Here is a 20,683-nt window from a genome sequence, read left to right on the forward strand (position 1 = left end):
AAAAATAGTCAACATCATACCATTAGTATACATCTAAAATTGTATCATCACTGCATGAAGTGACACATCGGGAACACAAAGTAATTGTAAAAATTTAGCATCGAAACGAGGCCAAATCAAAAAAATATACTTACATTTGTTTAGATCACTGATATTTCGACATGAGAACAATTTATCCACTGTTGTATTCCATAAACAACTATTTTTTATTAAATTTTCAAAATGAATACGCACGGCGCGTGGCTGACGTTCAAAATTTTCAATTAAATGACTAATTAAGCGAGATAGTGCTGCCATCTAATTTCAACTAATGCAATAAATGGATGCTATTGGTTGTTGTCACTTTATTTACGTAATGATAGATGCCGCTACTTGGCTCAAATCAGAAAAAGCATCAATTATATTGGTTGTCCCACATAAGGGACTGAATGCAGTGTAGGGTTAAACTGTACAAATAATGAAAGCTATTTCCATAATCGTCATTCTATATAATTTCAGCCATAGGACGTCCACTCCTGAACATAGGCCTCCCCCAATGCTTTCCATGTTGATCGCTTGGTAGCGGCCTGCGTCCAGCGCTTCCCTGCTACCTTTATGATGTTTACCCTATAAGGAAAGCCTAAATGCCAAAGGTCAGTCCCAAAATAATTTGACTAATTTAACCTCTTTTATTAGAACTCTGAATACAAGGCAAATACAAAAATTATACCTACTAGTAAAACGTAGCGTGTGATTACAGAAACAATGGAAATTAACACAGCACTGGGGTCTGTAATTTTCAGGAATTATAATCGAAAGCTGTAATTTACACCCGTAATGATATTACTGTTGCGTAATTCAAATATAATGGTTCCTTAATTGAGGTGTTTTTATCAACTTTGTAAGCAGTTTTTTCTTTTGTTAACATGTCATTGTCCACTATTAACACTTACGCGCGTATTCACAAACATTTATTTTTATTTTTTATCCACAACGAGGAAGCTCTTGACCTGTATCTCACCTGATGGTAAGTGATGATTAGGCCGAAGGTGGAAGCGAGCTTCACCCGGAATCCTCAACCACGGAGGAACTGACTATCTTACCTCTAACTGCCGGAACACAACAATGCTGTTAACATTGATGTTATGGCGACAGACTTAGGTAAGATGGTGGTAGCTAGCCAGGCGAACTTAGAACAAACCCTACCACCAACCAAACCGAACAGAAAAATCTGCCCCCACTGGGAGTCGAACCCGGTACCTCTGCGTCTGAAGCAGGTGGTCTTACCACTAGACCACAGAGGCGGTTATTACTATGAGGTCTCACAATGCGCGTGGACGCACAGGGTGACACACGAACCAATCACAGAGCTCTATTCAACGCTGTGCGTTCGATTTGTTGCTTTTCAAGCATCGTTTCGTTTGTGAATACGGGCGTTAACCTCTTTCGATTCTAAGTTTATCATTCGCAAGTATTTTCAGTTACTTTCTTGAGCCATCGGTCCATCGAGTGGACGAGCGTCTTTCACTATAATAATTGCTGACGTGGTTTTTCATTTTACTCTTGATTTATCTACATAAAATGTACGATTATGTAACTTTTGACCTGACCACTAAGTTACAGAGACATTGATATATCAAAATGTTCAAGTGTATTTGCGCTACATGCTGTCGGCTTGTCGGTTTTCTAAATATAAACGTTTAACTGTCATGTTTTGTTGCATAATTGAATATTGGCAAATTTAATAAAACCTCCGTTTGGGGTGACGGTTATCTAACGGAGTAGCGGAGAACGGAGCGTCAGGTCCGCAAGATGGCTCCCGCAGCGCGCCACGGGGGGCAGTTGTATAAATCCTGTACCTCTAGCACGAACAACTGTCTTCAAATCGTTTGCGTATTCGACAAAATTTGATACCTTTCGAATTCAACGATAACGTGACGATCTTTATTATCAAAATTAGTTTCGTGCTACAATTTCGCGACTAAGTTCACTTTACGTTTACAGGGGCGTTGTTTAGGTTTTCATACTAAATCTTTTGATGACGATTTGAAGTCGAAAGTTTTTCGTGCTAGAGGTCCAGACGACAGCACGTCAAGCTTAATTCTGCGAGATCTTGTGTACTTGTAATAGGTACTATTTTGCAAGGAAAATGTGTAGTCTGATGTCCTGTACTTTCAAAGATATACCAATGCTAATAAATACCAATGACAAACGAAATCACGTTTATTGAAACTTAGGAGTTGAATAAAAAGATACGCGTCAGTTAAGACTTGGTTGAATAGTTTTAGAATTAAAATAGTAAGACACGGGTCTTAACGCGTGGCCATGCATGCAGCATCGCAGCCGAAACGTCAAGCCGTGAGTTCATAATGTAACTCATTAATAAACGTCGCGTTAAGACCCGAGTCTTACTATTTTAATTGAAATGGAACGCGAATAGTTTTAGAATTATCTTTATTTTTGTGATGAGACTCGAGTCAACTTCTTCTGATTCCGTAAAGAGCTGGTGAACCAACTCCTAACCCAAGCATGTACATTTAAATTGTTTAGCTAAAGAGAGAGAAAGAATTAGAATTACCTTCGAAGACTCTTACAAAAACAAATAAGTCTTCAGCTTTAAGAACATTATGCAGTTTAAAAGGTACTAATTTGAAGTGTAACCAATAGTTGCACAGTGTTTCGAATTTTTAAAACCCCACTTTTCTTCGTATCCGACCGTTATTGTGGATTTCAGTGTGGTTATAAAATAAACATGCTAAACCTAAAAGCACTAGCGGAGGGATCGTCGGAATAATACCGATGTTTCGTTTTCGGTCCACGTTTGAACAGGTCCGATTAAAATCTCATGCGGGCTTTAAACAAACGGGTCTATCTACATCTATTTTGTTTAAAAAGAGCAATATATTCGCCCAGAGATTATTCAGCTCGTAACAGTTCGATTTACTGGGATTGAGGTAATGTACTATATTATGTAGATAGCATTTGTGTCGAATTTGCCGTAACAAAAGGCACTTTTTTGGGGATATTGAGGTTGATCATATAAACGTTGACAGTAATTTGACGTGTATGCTTCCTATTGCTACAAATTAGGTTCAATAAAAATTTATTATCAGCTACGCACAAAGAACTGGACTTTTCGGGTTTTGATAAAAAGGTAATAATTCCACAATAAGTAATACCAGGCATAAAAAGGATTTACTACAATTAATGTTTGTTTACTATGAATGTCACTTTAAACGATTAGGTGTGTTAAATGATGTTCATCATAAGGTACAAATCACAACAAGTTCGTACCTATATGCGATGGCGGAACGAACCCACCGAGTTGACATTTGGCGTCAAATGTCAGTGCGTCGACGTCAAAATAAAGCACATTATCAGAATAACTTATTAACTACAATACGTGAACATACATGATCATATATGAGTTGGCGCAAACTTGCACCAAACTATTAGATAAGTAAAATATCGTGCCCTGAGTGCCCGAGCAACTGCACTCAGGAGGATTTAATGAATGCTGCTGACAACATCACTCTTGTAGCGGAGTTTTGGGCTGACACTGTGTAGGTTTGTTGTCGACGAAGTTGTTAAGAAGAAGTAAAATATCTACTACATCTTGTCTCCCTAACTATGTTACAATATTTTCTTGTCTAGATAGGCAGATGTCCTTGTCACACTTGCCAGTATTACGCTACGAGTGAAAAGGATGAATTGATCCAGAAATTTAGAAACGGCTGTCTTTAAATCGAAACGAAGGACCAATTTTAATTGTTTACGATCAAGGATGGGTCGATTGCTACCATCGTAACTTTCCAACTTAAAGCCTTAAATAAAAAGCCAAAATAAACAAGGCGACAGATTTACGTGATACCAAACTTAATAGCAGCAAGTAAACAGCCCAGGGACACTGCCCGGACGGCCCGGACGGCGGACGCTGTCCGGTCACGTACGGACCTTAATTCGTACGGGGCCGGTCGGAAGAACGTTTGTACGTTACGATCAGAGTTAAATAAATATACGATCTAGTTTTGCTCTGACTTATCAAGATGAGATTTGTTATAATCTTTCTTGCCTTTGTAACTTGCAGGTAGGTAGGTACTGGTACCTATTTGTAGACAATTGAATTTTGATATCGATTTCGTGATCGCTTCGCTACGTCTTCAAGCTACATCTATGTAATTTATTACCTTTGTCGAACGTTTCATTTTCTATTGACACTGATATAAAATGACATGTAAGATTTTTTCGTTGCGCTTTAATATTAATACTTAAGTACCTACCTATATGGAATAAGATGTTTCTTTGTATTTTTATGTGAGATTAAATACCTTTTTGGCTTCTAATCCTATTCTGAAATCCTTTTATAGAAAGCTATTTAAAATCCAAATGTCCTAGGACGGCTAGGACCTAAACTAACATTTAAAATAGATCTTTTGTATTTATTTAGTAGACTTTTTTTAAAGACGAATTTGAACAATACATCCCACGTAATTTGTGACAAACCATGTTGTCCAATGACAATAAACGAAAAAAATTACGTAAAAGAGTATACAAAGATCTTACTTAGCCTAGGCGCAGACCACAGACTTTTAGTTGGCAGATAGTTGGGTCAGGCTGTTAATCAATATGGGCATGTATGAAAGTGCGCACATTAAACCGATTTGGTGTCGGCCGATTCTTCATACAAAGTAGAATCAGGTCCAACTATTGGCCAAGTAAAAGTTGGTGGTCTGCGCCTAGACTTACTACGATGGCGATCAAATGTGTGTCATGGCCTCCGATAGGTGATTTTTTTTTGCCATATAAAGATCTAATTATATCAAAATAATCATCATCATCATCAACAGCTGTTTACAGTCCATTGCTGTACTATGAGCTTCCTCTATAGTGAAGGGTTTTGCCATAATCCCCACGCTTGGCAGGCGGGTTGGAGATCAAAATAATAGTACAGTGTAAACCTCACTTCAGTACCTACCCGCACTTCTAATGTGTAATGGCGACAGTCGACTCGCGGCCAAATTATGGGCGAAATGTTTATTTCATTTGCCAGTCCCTTTCATGGGGTGCTATTTTTATGTCCCAAATGAAAATCTCTCACGCAATTCCTTTTGTGCTTATTCCCATGGTGATGATGTGTTTGACATTCTATAAGAGCACAAATCTATCCTGTGAAAACGAGGAAAATGGAAACTTGGACAACAAAATTAATTTGATTTGAAACCGTAGCAAATAAAATTTAATCTGTTGATTTCATATTGATAGGATTGACGTGATGCAGCATGAATTTCGGCTGTCACAAAAACATGTTTAACATTGTCGACTTTTAGATTTATTCATGGAACAATAAATTCCATCCCTATTCGCACCTTCTTTCCCAGAAGGTCTTGTCTTAAGCTCTATCTATTTTTAGGTAGGTATACCGTTCCATCAAAATTGCTACTACGGATTAGTTGTGAAAAGGTCAGGAAACCGACAAACCGTTACATACGCATGAAATTGAGTTCGGATGTTGTTGTACCCACACCCATCTTTCTCCCTACTTTTGAGTTTGTCACTCTTTAGTGCCACACCATTATTATAATCTAGCGAATAATCCCAACACATCACTAGTATGAAATAAACGCTGCACTTTAGCAATACTGCCAATGCTCAATGTGCAATACTCTCAAATCAAAAAGGAACTCATCGCTGATTCAGAAACAAGAACGCGAAGGCCGAAGTTTTGAGCAAGAGAGCATTTTGCACGGGTTTGAAGTTGACGTGCTATATTGATGCTTATTACGGTGTAATAAGGTGGATGCGCACGCGCATGTCTCCTGAAATCGCGGCGAGGCCGGATGGCAGAGCGCAACGCGGCCTCGCGAGGTTGCCTTTCTTCTTCAAACGCTGCTGCGACACTGCGGGCGAAGATATACTATGAGATAAATTGACTGATAAATAAGAGAGATAAGATATTATAAAGTTATTTATTACAATTACTATAAAGGGTTCGCAAAGATAGTGCACTTACGAGTATTATAAAAAGTGTTTGCTATTGCCATTTAAATGAGTGGAAATAGGATCGCGGGTAAAAGTCATAAACAATCATTTACATTGCTTTCTTTGACTGTATGTAAGTGAGCTACCGACTCTACCAAAATATGGGTAATTGTGTAGTATTGATAATTATTAGTAGTTTTGGCGAATGTATTTAAACCTGAATTACCTACTCGTACTTTCGTTCAGAATTACCGCACCACTTCACTTTAACCGAACAAAACAAAACTGAAATAAAATTAATGCACTATGTAATGCTATAATTATGTCTGCTGAAAACAATAATTTATGTAGTTCAACCTTGATTTTTATTTTAAATTGCAATAAATGTTTCGTTTTAACTTATTGGTTTCATTGTTTCAAAATTGGATATCAGCTAATTGGCGTATTAACAATGCAATATTTAAGTATTTAATAATGATTTAATGACTGATTTAACGCACCGCTGGGAATCTTTGCCTAATATTTGCCTTATTTTGATTTGTAAAAGATAACACTGAGTAATATTTTGCACGCTGCGAAATGTCCGTTTGCACATTGGGTTTTCTTCACGCAGATATAATTATCATGTTTCATTTTGATTAGTAATATTTTACTCATCCTAAAATATTTTGATATAATGTGGTTGAGTTATCTACTGCAATACTAGCGTTGCATCAATTCTTTACATTTCACTTCTCTTCATTACCTTTGTCTTTACGGTATTTGCTGAAAGACTCCAGTTGCAGCAAAGAAACTTCTAATAGGTACAATAGCTTATAGTTTAACATTTTTACGCGCACATTTTTTTATGCACATTTCTCTAAGTCATGGACGAAATAGCGCTAAAAACTGTCTCTAATGCCCCAAATTTCGTGCTTTCAGCTCCCCGTAAGCAATTTAACTTATGTAACACCACTACAGCTTTATCAAGCTTAGCTTCCACAGGACTTAAAACCTGTCCAGCTAATGGGTGCCATTTATAGCTCCGAAACAGTCCAGCTTCTGGTTGGTGGCGATTGGCCACGGCGATACATTCAGCATTGTCTCAAACATCCGTGACTCGGACAAAGAAATGACAATGAGTTTCTAAAACTGCACACCCGAAAGTGTTACGCGATGTCGCAAAATCACAGTCGGTCTGGTGTATAATAAGTATTGGATAACGGAATTAACTGCGTCTATACCACCATACAATTAGTTTGGGTCGTGCGTGCATTGTCTTAATCAAACTGGTAATTGAAACACAACGTGATCTTTGTAAGTCGTGTTAGGCCCAGAACAGACGGTGAAACGCAACTGCAACGAAACTGCAACTTTGAAAGTTTCAAACTGGTCGCGTCATGTGTGGTCTCTCAACGAACGCTATGGTAGAAACTTAGATGCAACTCAAAAGTAAATAGCAGTTGCAGTTTCGTTGCAGTTGCGTTTCACCGTCTGTTCTGGGCCTTAGAAGTGTGTCTTACGCCCGTATTCACAAACATTACTATGAGGTCGCACAGGGTAACACACGAACCAATCACCGCTCTATTCAATTGCTTTGCTGCTTCACTTAAGCAAGCATCGTTTGTGAATACGGGCGTTAATCTAGGGTTTCAATTAGGTAACATATTGAAGGATCTCTTCCGCAAGACAAATATAATCTGCTACAATGTTACTCTGTCCTACCTAGATTTGGGTCCTAATTTTATTATTTGCCGATAAAGGATCTTTACTATTTTTTTTGTGAATAAACTATAACCTTATTATAGCCTAACTATAGTCCTTTATTTTCTCGGATACTTTGGTAACCAGCAACTAATATTTCTTAGATAACGCTATCTTTTTCTTTCTCTCTATCCACCCAAAACTTAACGGAAACTGTTGGAACTGGCTCTTTATTGCCTGAGCCATAAGTATCAAAATCTTTCCATCCCCAAATTCATAACAACATTTTGAAGACTTAACAACATAACGATTATTTATTTCTCTGTCCCCAAACCCTGTCCATTCTGTCACAACACGGGCGCTATTCGGGTCACGCGCGTCCTCCAGGAGTCGAACCCGCGCTCGTCACGGCTGACAACGGCGGGTAATGCTGTTATAAGACTCAAATCTGTGCTGTGCGTCATTGGGAGTAGGGACAAACAAAAATAGATTTGACGCGGAACTATGAATTTTTCCACTTTATATTCTATTCTAAAACGATTGTCAAGAATGGAATCAAGTCAATATGATTTGCTTCATCATCATCATCATTTTAGCTATAGGACGTCTACTGCTGAACATAGGCCTCCCCCAATGCTTTCCACGTTGATCGATTGGTAGCGGCCTGCATCCAGCGCTTCCCTGCTACCTTTACGATGTCTTACGATATTACGATGATGATTTGCTTACAGACATTGAAAACTAAAAAAAATCTGATTACGAACTAAAATTCACGGGCCCCCCACTAAGTGGACCGACGATCTGATGAAGGGATCGCGGGAAGGGAAGAACCTGGATGCGGGCAGCGTAGGACTGGTTCTTATGGAAATCCTTGGGAGGCCTTTGTCCAGCAGTGAACGTCATTTGGCTGAAACGAACTAAAATTCTATATCTGAATCGAATTTTCGGTCTTAAAGTCAAGTAGGTATCTGTGAAATGTTGAAATTCAGCCAGTCACTAAAATCTTGATTTGATGCTCAAGTTAGTAAATTAATTTGTTCTACTCGGTACTATTCCACACAATGAAGGAAAGGGCAAATAATAAAACAGGCACGTGTAACTTTTCCTTAAAAGAGGGTCAATTTTCGTGTAAAACGACTCTCCGAACTGTAGGATTAATTTTATTCATTTAAAGGTAGGATTAGGAGATTTTGTTAACTTTATTCGTAAAAAATATTTTTCTACACTTACTTATTACAAGCCTCTAAAAATAGTTATAAACTAATACTAGTGAGGAAACTAAAATAGTTTGAAATATTAAAATTTCTTAGCGATTAGAGTCGTGGGTTTGATACCCGCCTTAGGTAGTTCGATTTTTTCTAGTTTATTTATACTTTAGTTTTAAATATGTTTTTGTTTCATCGCAACATTTAAAAATATATTTCTGGGCGTGCCTACAAGTAAAACTATTATGAAAGAAAATAAATAAGTGTACATTTTCAGAAAAAGAATAAAATAATGGCCGCCACATCAACAACCATCGGCGACACGAAACAAGTGCCCTCCCGCGGGAAATCTGTGGGCGACGGGATTCAATCAGAACGCAATTCTGCCCAGTTTAGTGCAACTATTTATTTATTATTTGGACGGAGAAAATTATGATTTAACCTCTAACGTGGCTTTTTCAGTTCTTTGAATCTATTGAAAGCACGTGTATTGGGAACGTGCACGACACTAGCGCCATCTGCCAACGAAACTTTAAGGGGCATATGTCAAAAAATAAATAACAACAGCTTTCTTATTTTTATTGATTAGAGTAAATAAAATATACTTTAAAAGACAATAAATGGTACGTTGAATGTAATTTGATAAAAACTGTTTACGGAGAAATGGACGTCATTATAAAAACTGGTTTTGAGTGTGTAAAACACACATTATGTTTCCAACCACAAACTCAGCTAAAAGGAAAAAAATTGGTGCTAGCAGAGCATGTGAGGAATGTAGAAGAGCTGAGAACTAATGGCAATAGTTATTTATTGAGCCACCATCATTCGTCAAACATCGGTGACCTCGACACCCTATAAAACAAGTTTAAACGTAAGTACTCACCTAACCTAAAAATATGACTAAAGATTTAGAGAAAGTAATAAAATTAATATTCATTGCATTTATTACAGATCGATCATGCTAGGGTTGTCACAGGAGTAAAATGCAGCTGCGTTTATAACCAGAGCAGCAAGTGCAAACATGTTGCTGCTTTAATATGTTGCATTAACAACAAAGTTAGTAATTTAAAAACGAGCATCGAACATCAATGGGGAGAACCCATTATTCGTCAATTTGGAGCTTGTAAATATTCCAAAGGGAGCTATTTTCAAGATATGTTTGGATCAGTATCTAAGACTGACTATTGTGAACCACAATCTATATTACGTCAAATATCTCCAATTTATGCTAACTTCTTATGTTTGGATGTGTTGCAGTAATGATACTGATAAGAAAGTGTTAATTTAATATTATAATGATAAAAATATAAGTGCAGAACTTTATAAAATAAAAAACAGTTATGTTTTTCGACAGTTGAATTTTATTTACCTTTTACAACAGTATTACTCTTGGAAAAGATTGGAGGCTGTAAATTAACTAAAACACAACATACATGTACAATATCATCAATAAAATTGAATAAATTAACACAATAACATTAAAATCAAAACAACATTGACAATGACAAGACAAGTTTGTTTGCTTCCCTTGCCCATAATGTTACACATTTGTGCCGCGACGAGCGCAGCGATCGTTTTCTTTAACCCTTCCACCCACTTCGCACGTTCCCAATTGGGTCTACGGTTCAGAAATTAGGAGTTAAGTATTAGACGTTTTACTTAGATAATTTTTGGGTTGAGGGTTTTGGTACTGATATATAAAAGTAATGCATAATGTGTTTTAAAAATTATAAAATTATTTTCTTGATTCAAAAACATGTTCTATGTAAATTCCTTACAAATGTTGATTTGTTGGAATCGAATTGAATAATCATCATCCAATTTTAATAAAAAAGCCTGTCTCCAATCATGTCTTAAATGGGTGTCTTAATCACATCAGCATATTTCCAATTTGCCTCCAATTTAGTAGGTACTATATCTGGCTAAAATTCAAAATAAATTTTTATCCCTCGAAACAACTTGAGTCCTTTGGAGCTGAAACGCATGGAAAATATTATGGTAATCCATGGCACACGCAATCTGATTATGCAAATATTAATAAAACGAGAAGTTAAGCGAAAACGGCACATGAATAAAGTATAACCTCTTTAGAACTGGCTGCGTCAAGTGTGAGGGCATCTTGGATAGTGCTATGCTGTGAGTGGTTAACCCTCAATTTGCATGGTAGGTCCCAGGGACTCCATGTGAAACTGTTTTGGTCCATAAAATTTTTCAATACGCGAATACAGTGCTGTTTGCTTGAGTAGCTTCCTTTGGTGTCTTGGCCAACTCGGGGGCGAGAGGTCGTGTGCATGCGCATCACAGAAAGGTGAGTAATTGACACTTGCGGAGTCCCGTGGACTCCACCATACACTTTGTGTACCAAAAAATTATATTATAAAATTATGTTTTTTTTTTATCCTACGGTTATATTTACGGTTTAAGTGGCTCAAAAAGCATTTAACAGTCACAATACATAATTTATCAACACGTTAGATGAAAATGAGGCCTCAGATATAAGGAAATCTAGAAAAAAATGCTGAGGATGAAGGAAAAGAAGAGGACTTTACATTTTATGTCCCGAAAGATTTGTTTTGATGATATTGTATTTTGATGATGTGTTTTGATGAATTAAAAGGAAGACTGCTTATTTTGAAATTAATTTGACAAAAAAAAATGCTTGTATTATTAAAAAAAGTTTTGCAGTCAATGTGCTGCTCGTACTAGTTACTAAGCCATTGCACGTTTTTTCGTGTTAATTTTTTTCTAACAATTTACATATTATTTGTGAAGAAGACTGTTATGTCCACATAATTTAGAGAAATAATTTTTTTGGTAATTTTTTATTCTAAGTTTACGAGGTACAAAATGGCTATGTCGATTTTTATGTGATTTTTACGACTAAATGAAAAAAATAATTTTCAAATTAATGTTAATTAATGTTTTAATTTCTGTTGTTTCTAATTAATAGTATATTAACCATATTATGTTACCAAATAAAAAATATATTACTTTTATAAGTATGAGTCTATTTTTTCTTCATTTGAAATGTGGAGTCCCAGGGTCTCCACCTTACACTTAACGTAAGTTTTAGTCACCATGCAAACTGAGGGTTAAGGCATCTTGGAGTTTGAAGAATATGCAATGAGCAGAGGTTGCAGGGAAAAACAGATTAATTTATTGATTAGCAAAAATCAATAGAATGAACAAATCAGTAACAGCAGCAGAAAAGCTGCTAGTACGCGGTGATGATACGAGAAAAAGCTCGATAATTTTTATCTTTTTTTTAATCCTTCATTGTTTGTAGGCCTTATTTGGGATACTTCGACCACTTCAAATCTGTATAAAAAGTTTTTTCTAGAACAACATTTAAAATAGACAGACTGATTTATAAGTACGGACAACAAAACACAATAAATGTGGCATCTCAAATAGTAGTAATATGGTTCTATTTTGCAACAAAAATTCTAGTGTACTGTCTGTTCATAACAATAAGGCTGATTTGCACCACCAAACTTTAACAGTAACTATAACGATAACCGGTGCTTTTTGTATGGATTTAGACAGATTTTTGACGTTTGTTAATGTCAAAGTAAGATGGTGCAACCCAGCCTAAAATTTCAATTGTCACAAGAACAATTTCGGAAGCTGCATAACAGATTGTCATTAATTATGCAACTCTTGCGCACGCCCCAGTACAACCAGCAATTAACCGCGAATTTCAATCCACGTTTGATTACATTTACATAGCTCTCCCATATTGACTATGTATTAGGTATATTACGCTGAACATTTTTGATAGGGCTAATTGCAGTTTAAATGCACTTGCACATTCTCTATTACATATTTGATTTATGGCAATTATGACTGTGGTTAAATCACTTGTCAACGGCAATATCCTGTGTAGTTAAATGCAATTAGAAAGTTTAGAATGATCCCTTTTTAAGTATAGAAACTCCTTATTTGTCAATATCTCTCAGGAACACTACACTGCCTACGCTCTGGTCAGACGGTTTAGGAGGCATGATGTTCGCACAATAGGGATGTTTCCTGAGTAAAAAAGCATGAGTTTTATAATTAGTCCATAAGTTAACTTATCAAAAAATACTCAACATGTATTTTTCACTTTTCCAAACTAATGAAAGAGATAAAGCGCGGCAAAGTTCAAAAGAAAAGGCCCGTGACGTCAATGAGCGCTTAAAAGTGCGACACTTTGAGACGTCGCGCGGAACTTCACCGCACCATAACTTTGTAATTATTTGTTTGATTGACAATTAAAAGTATAAGTACGTGTCCAATAATAATAATATTTTTTTAGGAAACTAGCCTGCTCTCCTCTAGTCTTCTCTTACAACATACACGAGAAGAATGGGTTAGGCCAATTTGAATAAAGTGTATTATTGAACCACGTAATATTTTATACCGTAAACGTAATAAGTCTCAGTTTTGTTCTCTTTTGCAACTTGACTGATGATCCTGAGTTTCAATTCGACGCCGAATGCTCCGCCTTCTTATCTAACTTCAAATAAATCCTGCCGCGTGTGCTGCGGAGTCTTGCTGGCAATTAGCCCGCGATTTATGGCCGCATATAATTATACGCCGATGTGGTGTAACGGCGACAGGTGATGGTAGGGATGCCACCTTTTTGTTCCTTTTGTGGCTGAAACCGATAGTTGTAGTTCGTTTCATCCACGAAGATGCGCGGGGTCGAGGGAAGCGCGGGGTGCTGTGAGCATGATCCGACCAATTCGAAATCCGAAATAGTACCTACTCGAAATCAAACTCAATATCAAGTCAAAAAATTGTTAATACTGGCACTGAACTTCTAAAGGGTACTTATTGCCTAATATTACAGCATAAAATATATATTTTTCATGTGTTCTACAGTGTTCCAAATAACCAATTTAAAGATTCATAATATGATCTTATAGTCCAATCAATAAATCGTAGAATACCTTTAGTTGGTCGTCAACCCTGGGCATTACACATGGCCGTTAATATGTGCTTTCTGAGCATCGCAAGGTCGAGAGTGAAAGGAACGCTCATCTCACTGTCCAACAGCGTAACTAGCGAAAGTAAGCTCAGTTTGAATGCAAAACAATGTTACTTAGAGTTTCAGACAAGACTATAAAAATTCGTCGTAAATGTCTCGTGCTTGCTTAATCATCTTGCCGATTCTCAAAGAAATAACTGCCTTAGAAAACTGAGTTTGTGTGCCAATAGATTCGTTACTGTTACTCGCCTAATTAACTTAAAACTTAACCTATATATAAGGAAGCTATGCCCAATCGAGAAGGATCAAGCGAATCCAGGAAATAATCCGAGTAATGAGAGTGTACAAAATAATTTCTAAAGTTAACAAAACGAAAGTGAATGATAGATTTTGTCTTTTTTATGTCTAGAGTTTATCTACATAGCAAATTGGCAAAGGGTTTCCTGAAATATGCGATACCTAAGTACTGCGTTGTTTGATAAAGCCTACTGGCGTACATCTGTACTGTACCGTGACTTATCACTCATCTCACGCGCGAGCGAAGCGATGGCTGAAATATCAAACGGATGAGGTAATGTGTGAAATGGCGGCTTTTTTGTTCGAGGAGCACTGACTACTAATGCCCAGGTGGAGAGATCGCGGAGATGATATCGCTGTTGCGGAATACATTGAATGTTATTACAGAAATTGCTTACTTGTTCTTTTAACTGTTGCATAATTAGTATTCTGTGGAAGCCTATTTCTTTCTTTTGGTTTCATCTGTCATGAACATTTTAAGATATGTCAATTCTTTAGTTTTTTGACTCACATAATAACTGAGTTTTGCCTTGATTTGGTCTTGAACTTACTGCGTTTCGATTACCTACCAGAATGCCTACTCATTGAGAGTAATAATTGATGAACATAATATTTACGTTTTTAAGTTACTTATTATCCTGAAAGGTCATATCATATCCCACAGTAAGCAGTCGGAATTCCGAATTGAGTGCCGAGTCGGCTCCGAGGGCTGCGGGTTCGATCCCACACGTAGCACAAGGGGGGCTAACGGCACTAACTGTAATTTGTATAAAATATACAAATTACTATTATTATTTAAAAAGAACAGGATTACTCAATCCCGCAAAATAATGGTCAAATTATCTTCTTACCGAATGTTCTTTAATAACTGTCGAACATAAACCTGTTTTGTATTGGATTACCTACCCAATTATGTTTATAGAGTGATCAATTTAGAAGAAACGATGTGTTTACAGCAGCCTACGTATCAGATGGTACTAGAACGTGATCTGCGCCTGCTCCGTGCGCTTAATCGCAGCGTTTACGGTTTTTTGCGACGTCGGTAATTGCACCATTGTTGCTCATGCATCATGCGATTGTGCGCACTCAGTTAGATGGGTGGATTGAGTTATTGAGCCGGCGGTTTTGGGTTTGAGTATAGCAGGGTCATTTTTTATGCAGAACAAGGCAGGTATTTGACCGCAATCGCACCTGATATTAAGTGAAATTCAGCCTATACATACTTGCCCAGTAAATTCCTATTTCATTATAATTTCAGCCGTAGGACATCCACGGCTGAACATATCCCACAATGACTTCCACAAAGGCCAGTTGGTAGTGACCTGCGTCCAGTGTCTTCTTGCTAACTTTATGAGGTCGTCGGTGTACCTTGTTTTTATTTACTCTCGCTTTAAAGACGTTTTGGAGAAGGCTAAACTCTGTGATATGACATACTTGCAACAATAATATTAATCTAATTCCTACATTAGACTGCTGCTGCTACTGCTGTCGACTACATTTTCAGTCCACAGGTGAAATTGTATTATGGTTTATTCTTTCACCAGCGGAACCCAAACTTCATCTAATCAGCTTATGTAATGAGGAAAATAATAGTAAATTAAAGTTCTATATAGTTCCATTCCATTGCCAATTTGCCAATATCTTATTAATTTATCGTTATTACCCATTTATTAATTTATTACCGTACTAAAATATCGAAAGCTCCAATAACTTTCAGTAATGAAAAGCCTCCAATAAGGAAACACTCCGGAAACATTTTTCAAATATGTCACAAACATAATGCCAATTATCGCTTTACATAAACCTTATTAACTCCGGATCAAAGTGGACCTTTCTTGAAGAGTTACTACTAATTTATTAAAACATACGGAACCGCGCGTATCTGGTCGTCAACGTTATAAATTAGGGGTCTGTAAGCGAATAAATCACCAACTAAACTGTACGGGATCCACGGCGCAGTCCACTGCAATGTATAAATATTCAAAGGGACTTTATTATACAATCCACATTTGAAACCCACCACTAGAAACTTTAAGTCCGTAGAATAAGGTATAACATACAGAAGATCCATTTGGGGATGCCTGTACACCTTAATTACGTTGTAAGCTTGATTTATGACTAGTAAAACCATTGCAGTATCATATGTGTGCAAGATTAGTTGAGGTTATTTCTCCATATGAAAGACTTCATCCAATATTCTAAAATCTGGTTTGTGCTATAATTAGTAGCTTTCCATTAAACTAACTAATAATCACATTCATCAGGCAGGTTGTTATCTAGAGCAATCTTATCAATCTATCAATCAACATTTGACTAAATATCTTTTCTGATGCATGTTATTGAGATTTATCTTTGCCTATTCAACGTAGAGTAATAGTCACATAATAAACGGAGTCTTTTGATGTAACTTTATGAAGTTGTTTTTTGGCAACATCTTAATTTTTTTTTATTTATTAGTTATTACCGTCACAAATGGCAGTCCACGTCTGGTCACCATTTTCTAAATTAGTTAGCCATCATCGAAGGTTTTGACTACTCCAGGAAGTCTAATGAATCTATGACTTGACGTTTGATACAAAAGAAATACTTACCTATTTTTTTATGCGTGACAAGGCAGGCAGGTATTTGACCGCAATCGCACGTGGTGCTAAGTGAGATGCAGTCTAGGATGGTACCTAATAAACAAATATCCCTTATCATCAAACTTCTGACCTGGGGGCGTAGTGTGAATTTACGTCGAACGCATTCGATGTCAACTGCATAAAAAGTGACATTAAATGTATGACGGATTGTAAAGCGCCCCTAGCGGTAACATTCAAGAACTAAGATCTTCATTTTTTTAAAGCGTTCGCTAGTGACCACGTTTGATGTAAACTTACACTAAGCCCTCAGTCAAGTCAAGTCAAGTCAAAATTTCGTTATTTGTTTAGACTAATAAATAGTTCTTACAATTCGTCATTTTGCTCTTAAGGAGCCTCTACATGTCTCATATTCTTTTTACCCTACCAGCGCTTCGAGACCAACATTTGGCAAGTGCTGAGAAGAAGCGCCGCAACAAACTCAGTCACCACTGTCTGCCGGTTAATATAAATAAATATAAATAGTAGTAGTAGGTACATTCGATTCACTGAATTTACCATGCATTCTTGTATGGTGTATCTTATAAGAATGGGTATACAAGATTGCGTGGTATATTAAACAAGGTAGTGACGTGCTAATATCTAGACTTACATATGATACTAGTAGAAATGACTCGCATACATAAATTTGAATAACTTGGATTGACCAGTCCCCGAAAGCAGCGCCTGTTCACAGACATGACGAGTGAACCAGCCATCGCTTCACTCGACCATATTAGAGGGAATGTAACGACCCGCCTATATGCTTACCATGAGTTTACGTTGGGTGTGCTCGCTAGCGAGTACGTCAAAAACATCTATGAAGATTTTAGTTCTCAAAAAAACAAACACTAAAAAGTAGAAAAATAATTACCTACTAATTACTTATTTATTAGGACGAATTAATATTTATGTTATACCATGATTGATACTCCTGTCAAGTCGGTGCCAAGATTATGAAACGTGTGAAGTTTGCTTGCACCGACTCCAAAAGTATCAATCATGGTATAACATAAATATTAATTCGTCCTAATAAATAAGTAATTAGTAGGTAATTATTTTTCTACTTTTTAGTGTTTGTTTTTTGGAGTCGGTTTTATTTTTTTTATAAAAATTAACTTATTTCTTGCTTTTTAGTTAACTAATTATTACCTTGATGTTACCACTGAAGGTAGGCAGTACATTGAGACTATATTCTTCATGTCAAGTGTAAAATAATATTCCCTACAAAATACAGGTTATCATATCGGCAACCTAAAAAGACCTTAAACCGTCAACCAACCTTAAAAACATGAAAGAATACAACTGTGGGTCTATTGTACCTATAATATTTAAAAAATTATCCTCCCACTCCTAAGCGTTAAGGAGTTGTACCTACCATGACCAGTTCATCATGATGAGATGATGACTATCTGATGCAAACACTTGAATAAATTTAGAAACTATAGTTATCTATAAAATTAAAAGAATTATCCTCCAACTCCTGAGCATTAAGGAGTTGTACCTTCTATCATCACCTCATCAATATGAGATGATGATTTCCAGGAGCAAATACTTGAATAACTTAAGAAAAAGTTTGAAATACGATATACGTGCCTATAAAATTTGAGGGTTGCCCTCGATTTCCCTAGGATCCCATCATCAGATCCTGACTTGGTGACAATGGGACCACCTCAGAAGTGTACCCTATCGAACAAAAAAAGAATTTTGAAAATCGGTCCACAATTGACGGAGTAATCGGTGAACATACTTTAAAAAAAAAAACATACATACAGTCGAACATATAACCTCCTCCTTTTTTGAAGTCGGTTGAAAAGTAGTCGCTAGGGTTGCTGTACAATCTGTCATACATTTAATGACATTTTTTTACGCAGTCGCTAGCGTACATAAAGTAAACTCACTGTTCTTAACAAAGTTAGAAGCGAATACGCTAAGAACGCAACCTTCGCTCTCTCATCCGGCCCCGATGCGTCTGTAATATAGCAATTATCGATGTTTACCGGATAATTACCAATTCATTATCATGATAAATTAGCATGGAAGCCGCCAATCAGCTGTTCAACACCTCGGTACTTTCTTGGGTTATGTAATGATGTTAATTCCAGGAACGTCGTGTGGTTATTAGGACTTGCAGTTGCTCATAAATTCGGGCGCTTTTCATAAGTGTTACATCATACATAAGAGAAATAGAAGTAGAAGAAGTTGGGTTTTGTTCTGAATTTTGACCAAAAATGCCTGTTAAATTCACAAACTGCTTCTGTATCAATAATACACTTAGGCTTCGACCGTTACTTCTTTTTTTAATCGGACGGCAGCCGCTAGCGTTATATGGGGCGCTTCTTTCAAGTACTAATTGCCAAACGTTTGTCTCAAAGTGCTCGTACGGCAAATAGGGATTGAGACATGTTCCTTAATTGCTATCCAGAATAAAGTTCTTAAACGGACGTGGAACATATGAAACTATGGAAACTATGTACACATTTTTGTTGCAGTATTAGCTTCTATCAAAAATACGATACATACCTACTAATGATCACATTAGGTGACTGTATATTGTATATGTATGTATTTTTAAACTTGGCACAATTTAGGTCACTATTCGAAGCTTTTTCGGTCAATTAGGAGGTAATATCTACCATTATACCTAAGTAAGTAATGAACTAGATCGCTAATCTGATATGTCTTAATGCCAGTCCTTGGCCTTTGGCTTCACTAATGCTTTGTTCAGCAAACAACAACATGTACCCATATTACTTGATCTTAATCTGTACACTGTTTTGTTGTTGGATTTACAGCATTATTTTTAAGAAATTTAATAAAAGAGACACACTTAATAATAGGTAGGTAGTTATTATGTAAAAATATTGATATCTGATAGTAGCTCTACCATTATTTTATCATTTTATTTGAATAAGTTTATTCAGCTTTGTATGCAACCATTTTAGAATTGTCAAATAGATTAAATTCTATGGTAATATAATTATCATGCGATATAAATATGAAATGGCCATTAAAATTTTCAGTAGTGTCTGCATTGAAACTTGTTTGAGCAAAAACCGCATACATTTATTTATTTACCACGCGATTTATTTACAAACAGTCCAAGCGTACTTTAGTTTGAATTTCACGCGACGCTCAGTTAACTGAAACCGCAATAGTTTTGATTAAATAACCGTGGTCTGTATTTCACACGCGGTGTATGGAATAATCATGTAGCTGTCCGATTTATATTGGGTTATCCCAAGAATCTAACTTGGTTAGTGCAAAACTTAAGTCAAAAATTTACGCGTTACAACTCTAAGGCTGGGTTGCACCACCTAACTTTGACCGTATCTATAACGTTAACCGGTGTATTTTGTATGGAATTTGACAGATTTTTGACGTTTGTCAAAGATAAAGTAAGATGGTGCAACCCAGCCTAAGCGCATGATTGTATATTTTTTCGCCTGATGGTGAAATTAAAGTCTGAAGTAAAAATATTTCCAAACTACTTAGTTAAAAATAATAAGAGGAAGTTTAACATGTTAAAAATTAGAGCTTCCTTTATAAAATTTATCAAGGTGTAAGGAAACTGTTCAATACGAGTATATCAAAATAAAATAATTGAGTTATTAGTAAATAGTTAGGCCCAAAATATTCCATCCGATTGGAGTAGGACGTTGGAATTAATAGGTTTCCCTCGAAAAAACTGCCAGCGTCGCTATTAGGGCTACAACACACATGCTACTTTAGCATCGGTAATCGGCTATCGGCGATTTTGCGACTGTATCGATGAAGCATCGCGTTTTCGCGACTTCATACGTTCGGACGCCGTATCGAAATTGCGCATTTTAGCAACTCTACCGATGCGTAGAGCTTCCGAAAAGTGACTTCAATCGCCGCGTTTGGAGTTTTTCAGTGTGCGGTATGGAATGTGTGGTCGCTGCATTCAGCTAAATCGCCAATGCTAA

General features: G+C 36.6%; 1 protein-coding gene and 1 long non-coding RNA gene across 4 annotated transcripts in view; both read left to right on the plus strand.

Moving 5' to 3' along the window:
* Window positions 1–20,683, plus strand: part of LOC114354936 (terminal nucleotidyltransferase 5C) — a 274,706-nt gene that overhangs the window by 134,623 nt on the left and 119,400 nt on the right. The gene's annotated exons all lie outside the window — the stretch shown is intronic.
* Window positions 9,576–10,316, plus strand: LOC114354937 (uncharacterized). The gene is made up of 2 exons (XR_003656070.1): window positions 9,576–9,717; window positions 9,798–10,316. It is a non-coding gene; the product is annotated as an uncharacterized LOC114354937 (long non-coding RNA).

The sequence above is a fragment of the Ostrinia furnacalis genome, unplaced genomic scaffold (genome assembly GCF_004193835.3).
Source record: "Ostrinia furnacalis isolate ACB-3 unplaced genomic scaffold, ASM419383v2 OfSCF2279, whole genome shotgun sequence".
Classification (NCBI taxonomy): Eukaryota; Metazoa; Arthropoda; class Insecta; order Lepidoptera; family Crambidae; genus Ostrinia; species Ostrinia furnacalis.